Below are 19,396 nucleotides of genomic sequence, written 5' to 3' on the forward strand. Positions count from 1 at the left end.
ATACACCATAGGCAATTTGAGGCAACGACAACACGGATGTATATTTAATTCAAACTATTAATAAGAAAAAGGAAATTATAGTAAATATTATACATTCATTATAATATAGCTGCATATATGTAACAATTTGATGACATTCTTATCCAGGCTAGAAATTCTTTTACAATTGAATGGTAGATTCATTGTTTTCAATCAGTATTGTGACGATATTGACAGAATGACACTGTAAAACCGGAGCTGCGACCTCGCTCGAGCCCTTCGCAACCTGTGCGGCCTCATCGACTAAAATAATACTTTATACACGTTTTCATTACTTGGAGATAACATGATTTGTTGTATAAAGCAATGAAACATGATCAGTTTCTTTGGCAGAGCGATAAAATAAGTGTAAACACATTTTTTTTTTGTTTTGCGAACGGTGCAAACTAGTAAAACAAGAGGAGAAAATTATAAAAAAGCCAACTTATTGGCAATTATTTAAAGAATGTAACGACCAAATCGATTTTATAAGATTTTTCATAATCCATTAATTGGTCACTCTCAACCTGTTTATGGAAAAAATATATACGTTTGCAACTAAGTGAACAAAGCATTCGAGTTATTTATCGAAGTTCTTTGTTAAAATGCAACAAATATATATAATAGTTGCGACAATTTGACGAGATTTCTTTGTGTTATCGAAACTTTAAGCAGGTGAAGTCAGTAAATTTTGAGAATAACATAATCACTTTCGAAATCAGTTGCTTAGGAAAGATTGGAAATAGCTCGATCCACACGGAGCGCGCTCGACCTAAATTCTTGAGACTGCACATTACGGCTCCATATACTTATGTAGTTTTATTTGATATTAGAATTATTTTATTTATTGTTTAGACACTGTAACTTTCACTTTCGATCGCTTACTACGAATTTAGTGCATGATACTCGTACGTTTTGTCTCATGACCTTAATAAAGTTTTCTTCGTAACTATTCACATTTAAAAAGCAATAAAAAAATGGTACTTATTTAATAGAATTTCTAAATTGGTATGCATTTTTATTTTTGTAATATGAATTGTTATAAAGTATTTTTTATTTGTGAGAAAAAACAAGCCAATGCACATTCTTTGTTTTCAATATCGTTTTTACCTTATAACAAATTTTATAATGGACGGTACTCATCAATTTGACATTCATATTATATATAACAGCTAGAATAGTAAGATGTAGGCCGTGTTTTAAGTTTTATATATACATTTTTAATTAAAAGTGACATTTTCTTTTATGGTGGCTTTTAATGTTTTCGTAATGTTAGTCATTTATTTAAAGACAAAAAATATCTTGTAGTTTTTACTTAATGTATGGGTGCAAAACAAGTTTACAAGTTACCTTTAAAATATACTAAACAGGTTGAGCAATCTATTTAAATCTGGTTTTTACATCTATATAAGTAAGAGTAAGTTCATTTTTTACATTTTTGACGCAACACTAAAAACCTTGCATCTTCACTATAATTTTTTTTATTTTAAACTAGGCTGTTGATATTGCTCACTTAAAAAATAATTAAAAGTTTTTGTTGCAAATTAAGGGCATTTCATAAGCAAGAAGATGATTGGTTATATAAGGATTATATTATAGTATAAAGCGAAGAACCAGAAATCATAGCAGACCTTCATAAAAAGCATAGGAGGTAGATACTGTTGCAACGGCAGGAAGCGTTGGGCACGCGACGTGGCCTAACGGAGCGTGTCACGAGAAATTAACTGTTATTTATACGCACTGCGATGGCTTGTTTAAGTAACCTGTTACAACATTTAAGAAAGTATAGACAAAACTATTATAGTGAAATACTCAATACTTATCGAAATAAATATTCAATGGCAAATACAAAAGTAACAGAGAATTCAAATGTATAAAATTAATTAAATGCCCTTTGAAAGAGTAATTATCGTTATATAGTTCGATGTAACATTCTTCGTATTGTTTATGACATCAAATTTAAAGAATACCCAAAATACTATCACTTCCTAAACATTGCTTACACTAACGAACAACTATAGCTTACACTACGATTAATATCGTTATTCTTATATCTCTTTATATATATACGAGTAAATATGCAAAGACAGTTCAATAACAACTATCTTTTTTTTCCTCTGTATCAACCTTTTTTCGTTTAGGCTTTAGTGACATCGACGAAAATGGGAGAGTAGAAAAATAATTCATATGTTTTTACTAAATTTTCAATAGTTATGACGAATTTTGAAAACTAGGCGAACACTATTAAAAATAATTCTTGTATTTGTACGATTTGTATGTGTATGTGTCGTTCATCCGATTGAATTCTTGCGTTGGCGTATGTGTGGAAGTTTCTGACATATTACCATCAAAGTACAATAGGTGGCCTGCGAGAAGCATTTTTTTTTAAAGATGTTGCAATGCAACCGTTCTTCTGTCTTTGTTATGATTAAATGTCATAGTACTATTTAATTTTTATATTATAAGACTACCATGACCAGCCGTGACCGTCGGCCTCGTCTAGTGAGCGTGGTGGTAGAAGGCTGTATTTCAACATCGTCTTCTACGTTTAATATTTCTTATGGAAGTATCACAAGTGAGCTATGAATTTGTTTATTTTATCAACATAAAGCACTTAAATTGCTTATTTGTCTTAAATTCTTAATGTTAATCCAGCAGTCTGCTTGCTTTTTATTTGAGTAATTTTATTTAAATAATATTTTAATATAGTACAAAGACAAGTATAAGAATAATAACATAAATATATTGCATGCAATATAAACAATATATTTTTTTTATGATACAGAAAAAAACACAAATCATCCAAGCACGAAACTGCGTGTTGCTGGCGATTTCGAACGCATAACATTATGATGTATGAAAATGATATATAAACCTCTTAAGCTGTAGTGGATGGATAATTATATTAACTATAACAATAATTAACATATATATATATTGTTTTGTGTCAAGTCACTTAAAAATATTTAATTAATAAAAAGCGATTTGAAGCATTTGAACAAACTTTAAATCTAACTGAAGTAGGTAAGGTTTGTGTATCTTTCAAATTTTGGATGGAAGTCCTGCCATATTACAATTTTTATTAATTATGGAACCAATCACATAATATCCGTTTAAATGTTATTAATTGATAAATTAGAGCAAAATATAAAAGTTAATATGCCATAGTGTCTGAAGTCCTGTTGTTTATGTCTTATTGTTGTCAGTGATAACAGTCGTTTACTCGTCCTTATCGTGTCGCCAACTATTTATAGTTATCGCGAGGACGAATACAGAGGTAGCAATAGTCTATGTATTTAATTATTATTTCTCATATTTGAAAATTTTCCGTTGTTAACTAAGATATAAAAGTGTGAACAGACGTTGGTTTTAAAGTAAAGTACCCGCCGGCTGACTTATAATATTTAAATTCAGAAAATCGATTAAATATTGTTGATTAAGTCGAATATTTATAGCCTTAATAGGCTCAGCTTATGACGGACCGTATAGTTATATTAAAGTTTTAAGATAGATAATTATCTTTGGGGCACTTATGTAGACTAACAAATGAGCCGCCTTAGAAGAGAGAAGTAACAACCGACAGGCCCTGTAAAAAATTATAACCGTCCCTTACATCGTCAATGCACCACCGACCTTGAAAAATAAGATCATTAGATCTTGAATGCCACTTATGCCTTTAATTACACTGGTACGCTCACATGTTTTGTTGTTTACTTACGACATTTATTTTCAAACCGTTATTAATTAAGATTAATAGTGACTTAAAAGGTATTTTCTTGCTATATAACATACTTGTTGTTTAACTTATCTTACGTAATTACAGCATTAAGTATTATATAAGTGCATGAGTGGATAGAATAATATCTACGTTTAGAATTAAGTTGATTTGGAATTTTATTACACATACATACAAGTAGCTAAATGGCATAGTCATATTTAGGCAATGTCTTAAAAATATAAAGCTTATATATTAAATTATCAAATAAGTAGTAAATGTACTATAATTTAACATAAAAACAATAATTTAAATTAAAGACATTTTCAAACGTTAACTTATAATTGTTAGAAAGTTAATAGTTTAGAAATATTATAAATTTCACTTGAAAAACCTGAGTACTAAATTTGAAGTGATATCTAACAATTCAATTATGACTTATTAGATTATCACTTATATATATTTAGTTATTGAATATCTTAAAACTTAATAGTATGTACGTAAATATTTACATACTCAATGAATAGCAAAAAATTCGACGGCCTTGTTAACTCTCATTACGACATCCACATTCAACACTTACGTGCGTTGAGTTCGTTGAACTACGGTTTGTCTAGGTTTTGTCGCTTTCTACGTCAATTATTGAGATAACTTTTAAAACAAACAAAAAAGTTTAGATCAGAATTCGTCTAAAAATTACAAATCTTAAAAAAAAATAACGTTATACTAGGTACCGCTCGCTGCTTCTCCCGCGTGTGGGGGAGAGGTGTTATGTACTATGTCGCTTTTCTATAACCTTGACGTATGCTAATTTCATGATGAGCGTTTGTGTTAAAAGTAACAAACTCACTGTCACATTTATAATATTAGTAAGGATTTACCTTTATGGTTCGTTGTCGTCATTTATCGTCACTTATCGTCACGAAATAAACCAGCGTGGTACAATAAAAGCTTTCTCCTTAACATGAGAAGTGGCTTTTGTACTGCTTTGGAAAAATTAAGGAATTAAACATTATGAAAATTGTATTAAGTGAAATAATAAATGACAATTAAAAAAAAAGAAATCTAGTAAAGTGGTCTTCTTCATGTAATGTGTGTCAGTCAAATGTGTAATCTATGGTCGAGGTTTATTTAAAAGGGTATAAAAGGGTAAATATTTTGGGTATATCTTGTAAATAAAATACCAATATATAATTACGTAAATATCTCTTATGTTAAAATAAATTCCACAGGTGCAATTAAACAGTTTGTGCACATTGAATTCCCTATAATTTGAGGACAAGGCATGTAGATATGCAGCCCCAATTTTAAGCCACTGTACTAAATGAGCGGTTTTCAAAAGTAGGTCAGAACGCTGAGGGCTTAAATTGGGTCGTACCCAAGGGGAGACTGGGTTAGGTATCTACTGGGTAAAGGGTTTATATATAAGACAATTGTACAAGTGATATTATGTTTTATATTTGTTATGAAAGTGGAATCTCTTGTAGTAATAAGCGGAAAAGACAAGTTCTTGCTTATATTAAATTTTTTACTTTCACTTGTACATTTGATTTGAGCACCGAAAGAGAAACTCCATGTTTATTTTATGATATAAAATAGGTTGCGTGTCTGCGATCGCGTCTACATTGTTAAGGTATTTTAATCGATTCGACATGAAAATGAATTCTCGAACTCGCCTTGGTGTACACTGATATTGACACCAATAACGAGACATCATGCCAATTGCAGACCTCGCTCGTGTGCTTAACGTTTACAGGAATAACTTTATGATTATTATGACCTTAAATTTAACCGCTTTAAATTTAAAATATACATGTGTTTAAATATTTTCTACAATTTATTATTATAGCCCATCCCGCCCGTCTTTCTATAAAAAAATTAAGTTTTATTATAGAAAGACGGGCATGATGATGAGTAAGAGAATAGGGTATAGTTACCTTTGCCCAAAAATTTTAGACTACCGATGCGTTACCAGCAATAATTTTTTTATAGTTTCGTGCGTTTGCAATTACAAAGGCTTACTCGCTCTTTAAAACCGTAAACAACAATGCAAAGTATTTTGTGTTGTTTTAGAATAACGTATACTATAATAATGTCTAAATTCATATTTATCCGGCCATATCAATAAATATAATCGAAATAATCTTATTAAAACATAAGCAATTATTAACATTGCTGGTTAATTATTCTTTGTTAAAATACCGTATAAACAAAGCGTTAAAAAATTCGATAGGAATGAAGGTCAACTTGTAGTAAGAATGTGGGTCCAAGCTAAGTTGTATTACAGTCATTAGTAAAACTGGCTAAATAGCATAATATTACGTAACAAAGTTGCTAATAATTAAACACTACAGTGATGTTGTTATTTATTGATAAACTACTATGATAAATGTAAGTAATCGTACTTAAATAATCCGATATAGACAATGCGTAGCGCACGCACATAACCCTGTAATTACGATAAATACATCTACATAATATGCAGAGTATGTGTTTATATATTATATAAAAGGCAACTATTGAAGGTCCTGGCTGACTGACCAACAAACAACTTGGACTATAATATAAATATGTATAGAGATTTCAAATTTGCGGAAGAACTTATTATCATAACGGAGTAGTCCTTTGATAGTGAAAAGATTTCGCGATAATTTGATTTGGAATTAAAGCTTGAAAAACACTGCATTTCTACAATCTTCAATATCATTCAATCGTACCACATCTTCAGTTAAGTTAGCACTTTTAACTCACCACGATAAATAAAACTGCCTAAAACTTACAAATAATAAATATATATTTTAAATTAAAGTAGTAACATTATTAATTTATTATATTATGTTACTTTATATATTTTTATAAAATAAATCATCGTTTTTTGCCTAACTTCTAACAAAAAAGTGTTGCCATCATAGACCGCCATGATAATGAGTAAAATATGTGTGCGTGTTATGTACTATTTAATTGTATAAATAATAATCATCATTCATTGTGACCAAAAAACGATGTTATTTTTATATTCCATTCGCTTTCAAGTCGACTCTTTGTGCTGAATTATTCATTACGCTGTTGTTCTTGATGTAATACACGATAGGTATAACTTCTCGCCATCAAATTTAAATGATATTATATAAAGTAGTAAAATTTAATACCAAATCTTAAGTCGAAAATGCTTTTAATTGTGAATATAAATTTGAATTCGAATTAAATTAACGGAAATAAATATATTATAAAGTTACAGCTACACGTTGTCTTTATTGTACCACTGCTGCAATCTCCTGCATATGAGGACATATAGAGACAGTTTTTTAAAGTTCTTCCGCCACACTCATCAATTTATGTCGAATAAATGGCCTAATTTCATCCGACACGTGAAATATTCCGCACTGTTTTCCCATGCCGTAACGCACGAGATGAATTTTAATTATAAATCAAGTACACGCAAACTATGTGGGAAAACCCGGATTATAACCCGCGACTTTCAGTAACCGACCGATCGACCGATCCACATGTTCCACCCAAGAACCCTACACAGCTCAATAAAATACACATTATATGCAAAATGTATCCAATATTTTGTAAACAAAACAAGAATTTCCATTTATACGAGTTTGTATACAAACCAACCTTTATTAAAAATAACTGACTTCCATCAAGTAGTAGTAGTAGTAGTACTAAGCTTATATAGCTTTAAGTAGGTAATTACTCAGACGCGTAGGTAATAATTTAACCTACCCACAAAAGCGCTGGAAGTGCTAGGTAATTTTATTTATTATATTACGAGATCTAAACTTATAGCATGTAGAAATGTCATGTCTTATTTAGTTCATGTAATAAATATTAAGGTACATAGCATTCAAAGAGACAATAATTTAGATTCAACACGTGCATAAATACAATGCTTTATTGATTTGCCAGTTGAATCCAAAGTCCACAAAATATTCAGTCTATTGGAATAGCGATATATTTATAACTTACAAAACAACGTATAATACTCGTTCGTTGGTTGTACGTCTATACATAGTAGAGCGGAACCGGGTGCGTGCGTTGACCGCAAAGAATGCATGCGGCGCACGCGCATCCCACAGCTGTTTCTGTTCGTTCCGCTGACGTCCGTTGACATCACGATGGAAAAGGAAATAAAAGTTTTTTATATCAATCAATATCATGGATCATTGATTGCAAATTATTTATGTCGTCTTTTTAAATGTCTTCTCTGAACTACAAAATATATCAACGATTCTTTAAAGAAATAAATGCGAACAAAATCTTAGTGCAATAAATCAAAATCATTCAATTGAAACCTTTTGACTTTAAAATGATTTTCATAGACATTTTGTCCAACGCTTAAAAAAATACGGTCAGTTTTTCTCCGTCGAATTCCTAACATTTTAGTATCACTGCATCGAACCGTGAAAGCGGCGGTTTACTTTTTGCCCACGCTGCTGCCTGAGTGAACGATTATGTCAATCATTCAAGCATCGATTATAGAACCTTTTTCAGTCTTTGAATAGAACCCTGTACCTAAAAAACAGTTTACTATCTCAGCATTCTGCATTAAACAAGCTTTTAGATATAGAAATATATATTCATGCTTATAACAAACGCCTATGATTTATTACCAGGACTAAAAACATTGTAATCGTGTTCATTATTAATATTATATTGCATTTTATTATAATTATATAGATACGGATATGAGACGAGAAAGAGACGATATAAAAATAAAATAATTACATATACTGAATGGCTACTTGTATCTTAATCCAAGATTGCGATTGAGAATTTTCGTGTGCTTAGTTTATGTTTATAAATCATCTCGGGCTGATATAATTCTGCACATGTGTATCCTTTAACTCTCATTGGAGCTGCGTGGTTGAATAAGCTCCAAAACATCTCCTCAAAAAGAGAAGACTCATTAGCGTAAGAATTGAACATTTACTGACTTACTTTCTAATGCGTCGTTAATATTAATTTATATTACTTAATATAAATTGATAACAATATGAAGAATCTAATAGAATCGAATAGCTGGTTTACTTAATGTAATAATAAATGTCTGCCCTGTCCTAAACATTAAGTGACCGTCAATTTAGAACTTGGCTATCTTAATAATTATTGCCTTTTCTCAGTTATTGACAAATAAATTAGCTTATCGTTTGAAGTCAACGACTCCCTACTACTTTTAATTGATTCATAGAATATTAACATAGTGATATATATTTAAACTGATTGATGTCTAGCCGTGCAATTTATTATTTCGATCACATCATTTCAACCCGCAAGATCACGACGCTAGGAGTTTTATGGATAGAAAGAGAAATAGTTTTATGTTGTAAGAAAACAATTACGTAGTTTTATAACGACTTCTACAATTAACGTATGTATGTATCTTGGTATCACATTACCCTGGTTATGTACTTGGTGATTGATGCGAGCTACTGAGCTAGTACAGCCCTGACCTCGCAGCTAGACGAGTAATGATAATCAACGGCGATACGGTTGGTTTGTGTTTATTAATCCTAGCGGCTTAACTCTTGTAATATTGAATCTTATCGACACAATAGTGAGAAAGAAGGCCGATCTGTCCTATCGGTACAGCGATTGTATTTAAGTGATTCATTTACTTATTTTTGTACATTTTTATATATTATTTTATTTAAAATATTACAATGAATTGTATATACCTAATGAAACGTTTGTATCAAGCTAATAAAATGTATAAATTGGATTTCCCATTTTAAAACTTTATTATACTGAAATAATAATAATTATGAAAGGGATGCTTATCCCTTAAAGAGATATCATTCAGCGCAATTGTAATAAAATTATTGCTTATAAAGAAAATATATTAATATTTAGAATTACAACACTTATTGATTTTATTTTAAAACCATAAGTATATAAGATTTATTATAATTTATCTGACATTTATTAAAAATATCTTATATATTCCAGTAAGTACCTACTGTACTGAATGATTTTAATTACTCGTTTATAAAGAAATTTTATTATTCTTATGAATGCTTATTAATATTAATTAATGAAGCATTAAAACTCATTAAAATAACTGTTGAAAGCAATCTTGATAAGATTTTTTTTCTAAAAATATGTTATTTTTGTGCCACGGACTGTAAATGGTAATATTTCTTTATTAAATATGTTACGTAATATTTTTCTATCCTATTCTCGAGCTTTTCAGGTAATAGTTATGTTTTGCTTAACATAATCACATACGCATATATGCGGGGCTTAGCGCAGTAAACTACATGAAAAGAATTTGGAAGACAGGACTGGCCACCTGCTTGACGCCAACCTCCTTGAGAATATTATCGGTGGCAGGTTGATTCCCCAACACTATACGGTTGTACCGTTTACCAGTTCGAATAATGAAAACGATTAAACAAAATCCATAAGTCGGCTCCTATGACATCCACAGATGCATCCAGAATTGAGATGAGCTGGCTCTATTTAATCTGTCAAAACCCTACATATTATTTAAATTTATATTTTTATATGTTTAATAGACCATTTTGAACCAAGTGTATAATTATAAACTAGTAGGTTCTTTTATGCATTTAAACTTGCATAACATTGCTTTTAAATAGGAGTATTATGAAAACCTACGAATCTAGTTTAATAATTGAAACTCATCAGGTTAAAAACAAAAATATTTATTTAATCGACACTAAAACTAATATTATATAGGACAATGGATTGCAGATTAAATCACTCGCTTAAATCGACTTTGTTAATCAAGTAAGGTGTATAAAATGAATTCCAAAACCACAATATGGTTAATATTTTACGATTTTTGTTTATTAATAAACACTTTATTCATTTTGAAAAGTGAACTGTTTGTTTGGTTAAGAGCAATGTATATACAAATTATTTATATTTAATTCTTGGTTATTATCAATGCGTTTTCAATAATTATTTTACATCAAAAAGTCCGTATATGAAGGAAGTTACATATAGACCCTAAGTAACCGGAACTAACTAATCGGAACAGTAACCTTGAATTTCAACTAATTTCTGCATATAAAATAAACGTCCAGTATGGCTACCGCAGAGGTTTTGTTGTGTAAGAATCCCACATAACCCGTTCTATAAAATGTATGAATAATGTATTCATTTTAACACAGTTAATACCGGGTTTAATTGATATTTGGACGCTGAAGCATTCTCCTGCCTAACATAAGGCTCGAGCGTACATATACCAACTACTGGTTTATTCAGAATATCTGCAGATCGGAGGCGGGTTCGTGTAGATATCAATGTACAGATAACTTACACACGTACGGATACTATATAATATATATATATAAGCTATATGTAGTATCCGTGAATATTTAATGACGGTCTATTTAGAGATTTCGCTGCGGGAATGGTGATGAACAGAATTGGAGACGATTTGATATAATACATCATACTCAATACATACAATGTATTCTATGTAAATTGTACATGTTTATATAAGTCAATCTTTATACAGAAATCTTTTGGTTTGTAACAATTAAAGGTAATTTATTTTGTTATTTACAAGATTAGGAGTTACTTTATTTAATTATTATTCATGAATATACTATTCATTAAAATTGATAAAAAGCCTCGGATAATACTATGTTAGACAACTCAAGTGTAAACAGTAGACCTATCTACGTGTTAATAAAAACACAAAAAAATAGGAGATACGAAAGTAAAAAATCAGAAACATTTTAATTGAATAACTATAATTCCGAACTCTTTCGCCTCGCGAAGAACAAAAATGAGTATTCAAAGTTGACTGCCAACCTTGGCTAGTCGGAGTGGCACTCGAAGAAGAAGAACTATAATTCCATGCATTCATTCTTATTTAATAATGAGCGTACACTATTTATATAGGAACTTCATATTTTATATTTCATGAAATCTGATTCTATGACTTGCATCCTTTTACTATCTGTCCAGTAGTTGTCCCATTTATATAATAGTTATACTTATATTGCCTAAAAATAAAATTACCTTGGAATACGGGCATATTTATATCTTATTTCTTTAAAAGTCACATCCGAATACATAGTTATTATTGTACATTGAAACAAAAATCTTTAATTATATTTAACTCGAAAACTTAATTAAAAATATATAGTATACTTGATTTCCAATTAGGATTGTGGTTTCGTTTAGGTAATATATATATTTTTAATATGCACTGCGAACTTCTTTAAAAGCAGTAGGGACGTAGCAAAAGATATAAGCATTTCAGAAATGAAAGGGAAAACTTCCCTTTTGTTTGCTTTTATGGACATGAATGTAGAAAGAGTTGTTCTATGAATTTTTAAAGACTTTATACTCACTTTTTTGTTAAAAAAAAACCATTAAATATTTTTTAAATGGCATTGTGTTATAATAAAACAGACAAAGTATTAAAAACGATAAAAAAAATATTCTATTTTAATATTCAATTAAATTAATCGGATATGAAAAGTTGTAAAGAATAATTCGTCTTGATTCCCAAAGATTCAGGACGGAACAATTACAAATTAAATAAATGGGTCCTTTGTTTGTAGTTTGTACTTGACGCCTATTTCATTAAAATTGTGATTAAATCGTCAATTATTTTTAATTTAACTAATGCGAAAACAAATTCTCAGTAAAAGTCTACGTTGGAGATAGCAAGGCGCAAGGTTGGTCTTGGTTCGACAATGTTTTGCAACCGATCGTGCGACAGGTCCGAGTCGCTAGCTGCGTTCATTGACCCACTGAACCCGTCGGGAAATGTGTGGGGCGCGCTTATTTGGAGCTGTCATTCGGATGCATAAACGATTCTATAGCGCGGGAAAATTATCTCTGTTTGTAAACTCTGCGTTTTTATAGCTCTTATTGTTAGAGCAATAGTTATAGAAGAGAAATGTTCAGCATTTATGCATTCATATCTATTGTCCAACTTTCTTTATTTGAAGCAGTTTATACACATTAATGATATGTTATGTTATGTTTCCTACTTTCGCTTCTTGATAAAGTTATTACATAATATTTGTTTTAATTGTCCCCATCAAGGTTTTATCATTATTTTATGGTATATACATGTGCTACAATAGAATATTATTTTGTCGATTTTTTGTGAAATATATTCACTAATTAGTAGTTTGAACATCATTTTTGAGCATTTTTACTATTTATGTTCTTCAGATTAGGGCTTTTTGAGCTTATTAAGCCATGATGTCTATTCTGAATTAGAGCCCAGGACATGTCTTTTTATTTCATATTTTTAAGGTACGAAGATGAGAAAACAAGAGCCCAGGACATGTGTTTTTATTTCATATTTTTAAGGTACGAAGATGAGAAAACAAGAGCCCAGGACATGTGTTTTTATTTCATATTTTTAAGGTACGAAGATGAGAAAACAAGATTAGATTAGAATAAGATTAATTAGTTTTCAACAAATATAATAAAATAATACAATATTGACAATACAATATTGACAATACAAAGCGTGGAATTTCTATTATTTGATACAATATGACATTTTCAATTTAATTTGCGGTATAATTATGTGGTTTCAAGAAAGTATTACAAGATAGATGCTGTCTGGCAATGTTGTCTTATAATCATTCGCAGTGGCCTAGTTTCACAACCTTGACTAAGTACTTACTGTTTCTATTATTAGAACGTGTTTCCCGCGCACCGGTAAAGAAGTTGCTGGTGGCTAAACAAATAAATAACGGTACACTCAGCGTTTTGTAACTTCGTTGATAACCGACTTCCTATTGATTTTAGAACTAAGATAATTTTAAGATCACGAGGCATCAGTTTTAAAAGCTATATTGTTGGGTTTAAAATAATCTTAGAACAATATGTGTTTTCCTTCTGATATAAATGTTTTATTTCGGTTTCGTTATTGTATTTCGTTTTAGTCTAATATATTTCTTGTATTGTGATTCATGAAACCTCTTTAATTTTAACCAGCTTACGGTCAAAACTGATGCACTTTGATTTGTCCCTACTGTGCTAATACATTATCTACCAGCACGCCCCACGTCTTGCGTTTATTTATATATAATGTAACATCTCTACTTCAATTTAACAATTTGTCCAACGTGTAAATAGATATTTTTAATTTACTGTATTTTTAATTATTTTGGAGGTATTTTCCACAATTTTTTAAATATAAAATTGTTAAATGTGATTTTTAATGAAAGCAAGATAATATGCTGTTTGTATATATTTTAGCTATTCAAAACATTTTATGAACCGTTTTCGCGCATCCGTCATAGTTTTGGCAATGATTGCTTGGAATGCGCCCGCTAATTTTCTCTTCGACTATGTTGATACAATAAGGGCTATATCTCAAAATTATAGAACACATAAACATATTTTATTAAATAAGTCCACACCAAAACTATAATCTCGCATAAATAATCGTTTCATATCAAACGGACTAGTGGTTTTTACGTGAAACCGAAATGAAAAAAACCGGACACAAAATTCCTTATATAATATTAGTATAATAATAATAAAAAAATCAAAATATTCTTTATTCAAGTATGTCTTGTTACAGTATTGAATAAAAAGTAAAGCTTACATATATATATATATATATATATATATATATATATATATATATATATACTTTTTGACATAAAATACACGAATGTACAGTTGTTTCAGATGAAATTGACAAAAAATAATGGATGTTTTTTGAACTATACTATATATCCCATAATAATTACTCTCTTTTTTTTTGGGAAAATTCGCACACTTTTATCTACAACTGTATTTTTATACGCGCATGTTTAGTAAGTTAAGACGTTTGTTCTGTTTTTTGATTTAGTGTTGAGTGTATTTAATAACACTTATATAAATTATTATTATATTATAATGACAAAACGAACAAAGATCTTTCAAAATTACATACGTATGTCAAAAGTATCTAGATAAGGTTCTTAGAATTACCAAGTCCTTATCGAAGTTAAATTTGACAGTATTGAAATGATTTATTTAACATTAATTAATGAGCATATATTTCATAATAAATTGAATCGATTAGTGTTCTTTAAATATGATAGATTGCAAAGACAATTGAGATCATTACAGTCCACTGTTAGACTGTAACGTAAACGAAAATTATTTCAAAGGTTATTACGAAATATGCTGTCAAAATGTCGTAATTGCATTCTGTATAATATAGTTTTTGTCGATGTCGGTTTTATTACAATACAATAATACCATATTGGTTTATGGCTTTCATATTTTTCTTAATTGTAGAAATTTTATGACATCATCGCAACTTTATACAAGCGCACTAAAACTGCTTCAAAATGTTTAAAGCTGCGTGATGTTTTAATGCAGACCCTGTGAAGCCACTCAATATCATGTTTAGAAAGGTGTTATATATATATGAGTTTCTTAATTTATGATCAATCGTAAATATTCATTTAGATTCTTACATGTACCAAATCGAAATGTTAATCCCAATATCGTAAGTTTATTGTAAGCGATTACATTCGGTCTGTTTATAAACGTTGGCCAGTCAAGGGTTTGGCAACACCCCGACCGCGTGGGCTTGACTGCACTTGAATGTACACGATGGCTTACAGACTACAGTCGCCTTACAAACACCGCTGATTTCATTTCTATTTTCGAATCATACCAACATCTGCACCGCACAATTTTGCATGTCAAAATATAAATGGGTATATACTTTGCATCGCTATTTATTATGAAATGATTTTGATCGGTTATTCGATGAAATTATTTTCGATATCTATGTTATTACTGGACAGAATTTATACCACGTGGAATGAGATTAACAAACTTTGTTAATAGTTATTAAATCTACTCTGGATTGTTTAATGTGCAAAAATCATCACATTACTTTCGAATAATACAATTTTATATGTCAATATTAATGCAACGAACGACATATTTACACTTAGGTATTTAATTTTAATTTGCAAGATCACTACAATATAATATATAATAACACCACGGTAAGGCTTGCACGAACTATAAATCCAGTGGTCTATTATGTTCTTTTTTATATATCGCATGTATGATTTGTAATATGTCATGTAATTTTTTTCAATTCACTCATAATTTCATTGGTTGTAGGGATTTGTGCAAGCTTGTCTGGGTAGGCACCACCCACTCATCAGATATTCTACCGCAAAACAGCAGTACTTGGTATTGTTGTGTTCCGGTTTGAAGGGTGAGCGAGCCAGTGTAAAGCCCAAGGTGACACATTGGCGATTTAAGCGATGGTTAACATTTCTTACAATGCCAATGTCTATGGGCGTTGGTAACCACTTACCATCAAGTGGCCCATATGCTCGTTCGCCTACCCATAATATGAAAAAATAATTAATTAAGTTATTTCATGAGAGAGTATTCCATGTATTTTACTGGTGGTAGGGCTTTGTGCAAGCTCGTCTGGGTAGGTACCACCCACTCATCAGATATTCTACCGCAAAACAGCAATACTTGATATTGTTGTGTTCCGGTTTGAAGGGTGAGTGAGCCAGTGTAATTACAGGCACAAGGGACATAAAATCTTAGTTCCCAAGGTTGGTGGCGCATTGGATATGTAAGCGATGGTTGACATTTCTTACAATGCTAATGTCTAAGAGCGTTGGTGACCACTTACCATCAGGTGGCCCATATGCTCGTCCGCCTTCCTATTCTATAAAAAAAAAAAAAAATGTATTTTGTTTGTTACCATTTTCCTCTTACGATGCGGTCTCAAAAGCATAATATACAATCCGTGTAATAAGATTACCTTCCTTATTAAGCCGTGTGACCGTAATCACAACAAATGGCAGTCCTTCGAACAAACGGCGTGTTATTCTGTTTAGTAAGCACGGTACTATACATGAACATAGCGAGTAAATAATCGCTTAGATACATACGTGCTGTTACGTATACGTAACAGATACGGTGACAAGGTCGTGTAGTGTAGTGTAGGGCTTCAAGCGAAACTGGAACGAGATGAAAATTCTCTTGAATTCACTTTGATGCTCAGTAAAACTTTTATATTCAAATAACAGTCTACGACGAAATTTATAAATTTATATGTTTATATATTATCTAGATTAAAGCTAAAAGACGGAAAGTAGTAATGGAATTTAATGAAAAGAAAAAAAAGTTTTTATATTGGTATTTTCGATCTATGTTAAAAATATATAATTGTAGTTTTATAATGTACTAATAAACAAACAATAAACATACTAAGTAGGTTGAGATGATAGGTTGAGTGATTCTCAAAGATTGTTTTTAATTCTTTATCTCCTTTAAAATTCAAAATATATTTAGTGATTAATTACATATAAACGTATAGTTATAATGATTAAGTAACTTCTATTAACTAGAATTTACTTGTCCTTTATTTAAAGAAAAAGTTTCACTACATATACATTTTGGTTAAATTAGTAGACAAAACTTTACTTCGTTATTCCTAATATTTCGTTTTAATTTATTAATCTCGTGAACTCGAATAAAAGTACACGTGTTCAGAATAATACATAAATGTTTATTTATGATAACATGATAATAATTCCATCACATTGCATACATGGAGACTGCTGTTTACAATTCGTCGTAATCGTAAAAAATTTAAATTTCAAAACGATTTATCATTTATAAGTTAATGAATGCATTTATGAATACCTCTGTAATAAAGACGCTATTTGTTTTGCTCATCTGATAAGATCGATAATAAACTATTTTTAATTTGTTTGTTATTTTAACAAGTAACAGGTAATATTCGCCAATTTTACTGGTGGTAGGACTTAGTGCAAGCTCGTCTGGGTAGGTACCACCCACTCATCAGATATTCTACCGCAAAACAGCAGTACTCGATATTGTTGTGTTCCGGTTTGAAGGGTGAGTGAGCCAGTGTAATTGTGGCTGACAAGGGACATAAAATCTTAATTTCCAAGGTTGGTGGCGCATTGGATATGTAAGTGATGGTTGACATATCTTACAATGCCAATGTCTAAGGGCGTTGGTGACCACTTACCATCAGGTGGTCCATATGCTCGTCCGCCTTACTATTCTATAAAAAACAAAAAAAAAAAATTAACATTTCTATATAAAATAATAAAAATATAAAAAGAAGTAAATGCAACTATTTTTTAATAAGTAAGAAACACGTTCAGCATATATTATTAGGTAAATTCAAAGTGTTAACTATAAAATAGAACTATATTTTTTAAGTTGTAATATATATGCTGTATTCATATTACAATTATAAAACGTTTTAAATCCTCATGTTTAACCGTAGCTATAGTTTTGTTTATCACAAACTCGAAGGCAAGGTCGTCCCGTACCAGTTTCGTAATAAAGTGGAACAGAAATCTTCAACGCTAAAACTTATAAATACCTAAATGAATTATTTATAACTTTCTTTTCTTTAAAATTAAACAGTAATGTTAAAGATTTATGTTATTAATCTATTGCTCTGTTTTAAATATCATGTTATTGTGGGTTTGGAATGTTTTTGATTCTTTATCGGAGAGTAGAATAGGGCTGATCCCATCTCAATGTTTGGATGCAGTATAAGTCGACTAAGATTTTTTTTGTTATAAGCATCTATCAATGTCGTATGTAACTGCTTCAAACAGGTATAGTGAACCGGCGAACCAATCCAGCAAAAGTATTACCGGGAAGGTTAGCGTCAAGCAGGCATCAGGTTTTAGAAACTTTTTTAAAATGGCACAAACACAAATACATGGGATAAATGCAACCAATAAATGTTAACATATTTGTTACTTCGTTGTGATTATTTATTAGATAATATAATATACTTCGATATGTTCTTTATTCTCATCCATTTTAAATATTAATATTTTTATCCAAGGTTATGGACGCATTTCGATAATATAATTGCTTATTTAGTTAAATATCATAAGTTTCATTTATGTGCGTTGCGACGAAATATAAGTCTATTGAACGAAGAAATGGAACATTTCTTAAATTTTTACAAAATATCACTATTAGACCGAGAATGTTTTGATTTTGTTTACTGTGAAATGAAGAAAGGGTGTCAGTTTGCTTTAAAACACTAAGTAACATTATTTGTGTCTTCTTAACGCTTATCTTTATGTCGTTTATCACTTGTTCACGTGAACACTTGCGTATGTAATACATAATATAATTATAATTTATCTTTTAGTGTTACTTCTGACTTACGTTTAGATAGCTTTACGTTTTTATTTTTAAATAATAATAGAGTATTGAGCTCAGTGAAAATCACTATTATTGTATATAATAATTACGGTTATGACAATTGGATAAAATAATATAAAATGTTTTAGGATAGAAACATTAACTGTTTTTCTTAACACAATATTATACGTACCAGAAAATACATATCAAAAGAGAACTTAGTATATATATGAAGGCAAGCCTAACCCTTGAAGATATATCTTCCATACCACCAAGCACAAACGTGTAAGACACATACAACCATACAAAATCTATTATAAATAGGTACAGTTAAAATCAAATTTATTAAGAGTTACATAATATATTACAAGTAATTAAACAAATCCTTTACAGAAATAGTAACTACATTTAAAATTATCAAGTACCAACCCTTATATTTTTATACATTAGTAATTTTAGTTTGTCTAGCTCAAGCTAAATAGTTTTGAGACGTCTGGTGATTGAATAAATATATCTTTG

General features: G+C 30.2%; 1 protein-coding gene across 2 annotated transcripts in view; it reads left to right on the plus strand.

Moving 5' to 3' along the window:
• The window catches only part of LOC126772302 (lysine-specific demethylase 3B-like), a 137,852-nt gene that overhangs the window by 5,495 nt on the left and 112,961 nt on the right, over positions 1-19,396 (plus strand). The window lies entirely within an intron of this gene.

Source organism: Nymphalis io, chromosome 12 (genome assembly GCF_905147045.1).
Source record: "Nymphalis io chromosome 12, ilAglIoxx1.1, whole genome shotgun sequence".
NCBI lineage: Eukaryota > Metazoa > Arthropoda > Insecta > Lepidoptera > Nymphalidae > Nymphalis > Nymphalis io.